At 43.6% G+C, this 6,000-nt stretch overlaps 1 pseudogene; it reads right to left on the minus strand.

Moving 5' to 3' along the window:
* Positions 1-4,632, minus strand: part of LOC109895219 (serine/threonine-protein kinase 33-like) — a 62,531-nt pseudogene extending 57,899 nt beyond the window's left edge.
* Between the last annotated feature and the right edge of the window lie 1,368 nt (positions 4,633-6,000).

Genomic DNA, 6,000 nt, shown 5'->3' on the forward strand with positions numbered 1-6,000 from the left:
ACATTTAAACGTGTTAACCCTTGCAAGGCTGCAGGCCCAGACGGCATCCCCAGCCGCGCCCTCAGAGCATGCGCAGACCAGCTGGCCGGTGTGTTTACGGACATATTCAATCAATCCCTATTCCAGTCTGCTGTTCCCACATGCTTCAAGAGGGCCACCATTGTTCCTGTTCCCAAGAAAGCTAAGGTAACTGAGCTAAACGACTACCGCCCCGTAGCACTCACATCCGTCATCATGAAGTGCTTTGAGAGACTAGTCAAGGACCATATCACCTCCACCCTACCTGACACCCTAGACCCACTCCAACTTGCTTACCGCCCAAATAGGTCCACAGACGATGCAATCTCAACCACACTGCACATTGTCCTAACCCATCTGGACAAGAGGAATACCTATGTGAGAATGCTGTTCATCGACTACAGCTCGGCATTCAACACCATAGTACCCTCCAAGCTCGTCATCAAGCTCGAGACCCTGGGTCTCGACCCCGCCCTGTGCAACTGGGTACTGGACTTCCTGACGGGCCGCCCCCAGGTGGTGAGGGTAGGCAACAACATCTCCTCCCCGCTGATCCTCAACACTGGGGCCCCACAAGGGTGCGTTCTGAGCCCTCTCCTGTACTCCCTGTTCACCCACGACTGCGTGGCCACGCACGCCTCCAACTCAATCATCAAGTTTGCGGACGACACAACAGTGGTAGGCTTGATTACCAACAACGACGAGACGGCCTACAGGGAGGAGGTGAGGGCCCTCGGAGTGTGGTGTCAGGAAAATAACCTCACACTCAACGTCAACAAAACTAAGGAGATGATTGTGGACTTCAGGAAACAGCAGAGGGAACACCCCCCTATCCACATCGATGGAACAGTAGTGGAGAGGGTAGCAAGTTTTAAGTTCCTTGGCATACACATCACAGACAAACTGAATTGGTCCACTCACACAGACAGCATCGTGAAGAAGGCGCAGCAGCGCCTCTTCAACCTCAGGAGGCTGAAGAAATTCGGCTTGTCACCAAAAGCACTCACAAACTTCTACAGATGCACAATCGAGAGCATCCTGGCGGGCTGTATCACCGCCTGGTATGGCAACTGCACCGCCCTCAACCGTAAGGCTCTCCAGAGGGTAGTGATGTCTGCACAACGCATCACCGGGGGCAAACTACCTGCCCTCCAGGACACCTACACCACCCGATGCTACAGGAAGGCCATAAGGATCATCAAGGACATCAACCACCCGAGCCACTGCCTGTTCACCCCGCTGTCATCCAGAAGGCGAGGTCAGTACAGGTGCATCAAAGCTGGGACCGAGAGACTGAAAAACAGCTTCTATCTCAAGGCCATCAGACTGTTAAACAGCCACCACTAACATTGAGTGGCTGCTGCCAACACACTGTCAATGACACTGACTCAACTCCAGCCACTTTAATAATGGGAATTGATGGGAAATGATGTAAATATATCACTAGCCACTTTAAACAATGCTACCTTATATAATGTTACTTACCCTACATTATTCATCTCATATGCATACGTATATACTGTACTCTATATCATCGACTGCATCCTTATGTAATACATGTATCACTAGCCACTTTAACTATGCCACTTTGTTTACATACTCATCTCATATGTTATACTGTACTCGATATCATCTACTGTATCTTGCCTATGCTGCTCTGTACCATCACTCATTCATATATCCTTATGTACATAGTCTTTATCCCCTTACACTGTGTATAAGACAGTAGTTTTTTGGGAATTGTTAGTTAGATTACTTGTTCGTTATTACTGCATTGTCGGAACTAGAAGCACAAGCATTTCGCTACACTCGCATTAACATCTGCTAACCATGTGTATGTGACAAATAAAATTTGATTTGATTTGATTACCTACCTGGAGATCAGCCTCATCCTCCATACGGGTGTGGGGCACCTTCCTCTCTACACTGCTCACACGGGCAGTGTTCCACTGAGAAGCCATTTTCATGCCAGCTCCACAAACATCTGCTGGTGTCATCTACAGATGAGGAGCTTTATAGCTGGGTGAAGCACACACAACACAGGGAAGGAATGGAAGGCAGACTGAGATGACCCCTTCTGGGTGCATCCAGGCATACAGTCTAATCACACTACAACTAACAATCATACAACATAAAAATGTACATTTTTACAGGATTATTTCAGCAGAGAAATAGATTTTGCTCAGTTGATGTCCAACTGTAGTGTAACATCATTATTATGACTGTGACGGTCATGGAATTTGGGGTGATGGTTATTGAACAGCCAAATGACTGTGGTCACCGTTCCAATAGTGTTTTCCTCCGCTCCTGACTGCATGTGTTGCCGTGCTGCAGTGAGGGGGGCATTGCCTAGGCAACCAAAGAATTGTTTGCTACAACACTTTGCTTGTTTCAGCAAGGAGCAACAAAGTTACATCACATTGTTAAGAATCCATGTTACCGCAGAAATCGACTCAACCGCACGAATGCCCGGCCGCCCAGTCTTCAATTAGCTTGTTTGTTCCACAAAAATAAAATAAATGTAAACGGTTATTTTATTTAAATGACGGTTTTCATCCATAACTGTCGGATATGCAGTAATTGTGCCAGCCCTAATCACTATATAGGTCAGGGATGGGCAACTCCTGTCCTCTGGGGCCTGAGTCTGACGTGACGTCTGCTGGTTCTCTTTTGTCTAGCACTTAATTGCACACCGGAGCACACAGATACACCTGGGCAGTTTAACTCACATGACCTTAGGAGCCAGTCAGTTGGAGGGCGCCTCAGTAGGAGGCCTGACACTGTCACTGTGGTGACAGCTCTGCTACTTAAGGTAACTCAGATTCTTTCTCCCCCACTGTTTAGACCAGAGCAAGCTGCCGCAGCACAGAACCCCAAAATGCTAAAGAGCACCTGGCAGCTTTTTTTTATTAAGAGGATTAAAGTTGGGAAATGCTTAGGTGAGACACTTGACATTGAGAAAAGTAAAGGGTTCATTCCGTTTCCACCTTATAGTACGCAATAAGATGCCTATTCAGACTTTTCATTCTAATACATTCTAGAAGTGAGTTACTGTGGTGTACAATAACAGGCCTACTCTTTCAATCCATCCCAGGTCAAAGTAATAGTATTATGAATCCCCTAATTAGTCATACTATGATACAACTGTAAAAACGTATTATTCCCAAATTAACTTTTGATAATGGTAACAATTATCTTTGTTAAATCACAGAACACAACCATAGATATATTTCCCCCTGTCAATTGGTGTTTCCCCCTGTCAATTGGAACTACTTGGAACTACTTCGAAATGGCGACACCATCTCCAGTGTTCAAATTGGCACACTTTGCCTACCTTTGTCTCGTCACCATTGGTTTCTGACCAAACCGGTGTCTGAAGACAGGTTCATATTATTAACACTAAGCACAATTTACTTGGCTTGAAAAACGCTCTCCAAAGCCAAATTAAATGTAAAGCAATTATCAAGTGATGACTGGGAGCGTTGGAGTGGATCCGCCACACGGACACCAATTAATTATTAACAGGGAAGCGGTGTCTTTAACCTCTTCACTCTGAGGCATTATCTTATCCCTGACAGGGCTCTCATAACAGGCCTGTCTCTCCCATTACCACCCGTCTATTTGCTAGTCAAAACCATTGTGACAGCCTCTGGAAATCCAAATCACCTCAATCACAGCTCATTTGTGGGAGAGGGAGGCATGTGATGAGTGTATCACAGGGAGGGACCAGTGTCTTGCTCTGCAGGTGCCTTAGGGAGGGTGTGCCTGCCTGACAGCCTGCCCAGTGGGGAGGAAATTAGATGTCAGGTCAGGGAGACGTCTGACCTTAAAATGGGTCACTACAGATCCACAGGTCTTGGATTGCTTTAAGCCAGAGGGGTCTTACAGTACTATGACATTCTTGGTTTAGCCAATCTCCCAATCATGTTTGAGTGATCTGCTAATAGTCTCATGAGAAGGATATTACTGTAATGGATTCTAAAAGAAACCTTACATGAGTGATATGTCAGCTTTCAGACTGATTGAACACAATGTACTGTACAGACTGGCTAAATTGAGAACATGCGTTAGATCTATCAGTAAGAGCTGCCATAACGGCTCCATAAAAGATAGGCCCACATATAACTGAATTTGATTGTAAGCATTTCCAAAATATCAGAATTACTGCGCTTGCTGTGGAATTGAGAATCTGAACAAACCATATACATGTATTACTCAGTACTAAAGCCTCTAATGGGGTAGTCAAGCCTGTGAATATTGCTTTAACCATAGGGCTTGACGGACATTAATTAAAATGTGAATTAGCATGACGAATGGTATAGGCAGCAGAGGCATGACTGCACTCAAAACTAATAAACAGCTCACTGAAACACTATTGGCACTTATGAAGCCCCAAATTACATATTTAGAGGCAAAAAAAATCTGGATTAGACAAACTACATCTTTGCGTTAGCAGCTGCCTTCCTGCACTGAATCAGCGCCAGCAAAAGTGCCATGTATTGCAAAGGCCTAGCATGTATGTGAGTGACAACAAGGCAACGCAGACTGTACTTACCAACCTGGAGCAGCCTCAAAGTGTTCCATGTTTACTGCTTCTCACAGCCCATCAGACCTGAACACACAATAGGCTTATACTGTTATAATACACATTTAATCATCACTGATTTATTTTACACTTCAAATAAGTTTCATGTTTCTAAGTTTATTTGCCACGTACACAGGATACGACAGGTGTAAAACAGTACAGTGAAATTCTTACCTTGAGAGCTCTTTCCCAACAATTCAGTGATAATAATATTATAGAAAATAAAATAAAAAGTACAAATTTAAAATCACACAAGAACTACGATGTGTTAAAGAAACACGAGAATGCAAGTATATTCAGGTCAGTGCCAGTACATTTTTCAATGTGCAGGTGTACTGGAATGGTTGAGGTGGGTTTATACATAAAAAGTGACTGGTAGTAGGAATATATAAATACTTATGGTAATATACATGTAAACAGGAGTAATAAAGATGCAATAGTAAAGAGCACATATTACAAGTTAGCCTATTAGAAATGGGGTTTTGAATGAGGGAAACAAACTTCTCACATAATTTCCGATGTGATTGATATCCTGCTTTGTGTGTACCCTTTTACTAGTGTACTAGCCTAACAGACTGAATAGAGGTTGGTCTCCACAACCTTCTAAAACAGCATCATCATAGGCTTGGATCACACACAGAGATACAGTAGAATATATTAACACGTAGGCTATCCTACCAGACAGGAACCATATGCTTCCTCATGCTCGCCAGATCTCAGTAGAAAGTAATTATGGCAGATAGAATGTCATCAATCGATCCCTCTGCTTTTTCAATCCTCTCAAACATAACTGTCAAAACCCCATTAGAGTTTATTTACTGATTGTTTGTGGATGGAAATGCACATTGTTTCCCTTGACTTGCAGATATGCAGTGTTTCAGCTTGGAATGCAAATGAAATGTGACATTGGAATGATGCCTGGACACACAAAGATAATTCCGGACCAGATAGAGGTCTCCTCTATCTCGCTCTCCACCCCCTCCATCTCTTTCTTTTGTTTTTGACATGCACTGCCATCGCACTTTCATGGTCTGTGTGGCAACAGAAAGGTGTAGGCCTAAATCAAATCTATAGTTTTGTTTCTTCCACAATTATTACACTGTAATAAACAAGAAATGCCAGTTTTGCAGTTAGGCTCCTAATCTTTTCATTCAGATGAAAGGGGAGCAGTGCCTGAACTGTCTGTCCATTTGCTAGATAATCGTTAGCCTACATGTTGTTTTCTTCTATATGTGTAAATATGCTAAATAATGATGTTTGTTGAAGGTGAAAGTACAGCTCAAAAAGTAGGCAGACTATGAACAGGTGTTGCATTGTAGCCACACCACAGATAATTAAAACCTTGGATAAGCACACACACACACAACATGTGTGTATGCAATTAAAATGTAGACAGC

Source organism: Oncorhynchus kisutch, linkage group LG8 (genome assembly GCF_002021735.2).
Source record: "Oncorhynchus kisutch isolate 150728-3 linkage group LG8, Okis_V2, whole genome shotgun sequence".
NCBI lineage: Eukaryota > Metazoa > Chordata > Actinopteri > Salmoniformes > Salmonidae > Oncorhynchus > Oncorhynchus kisutch.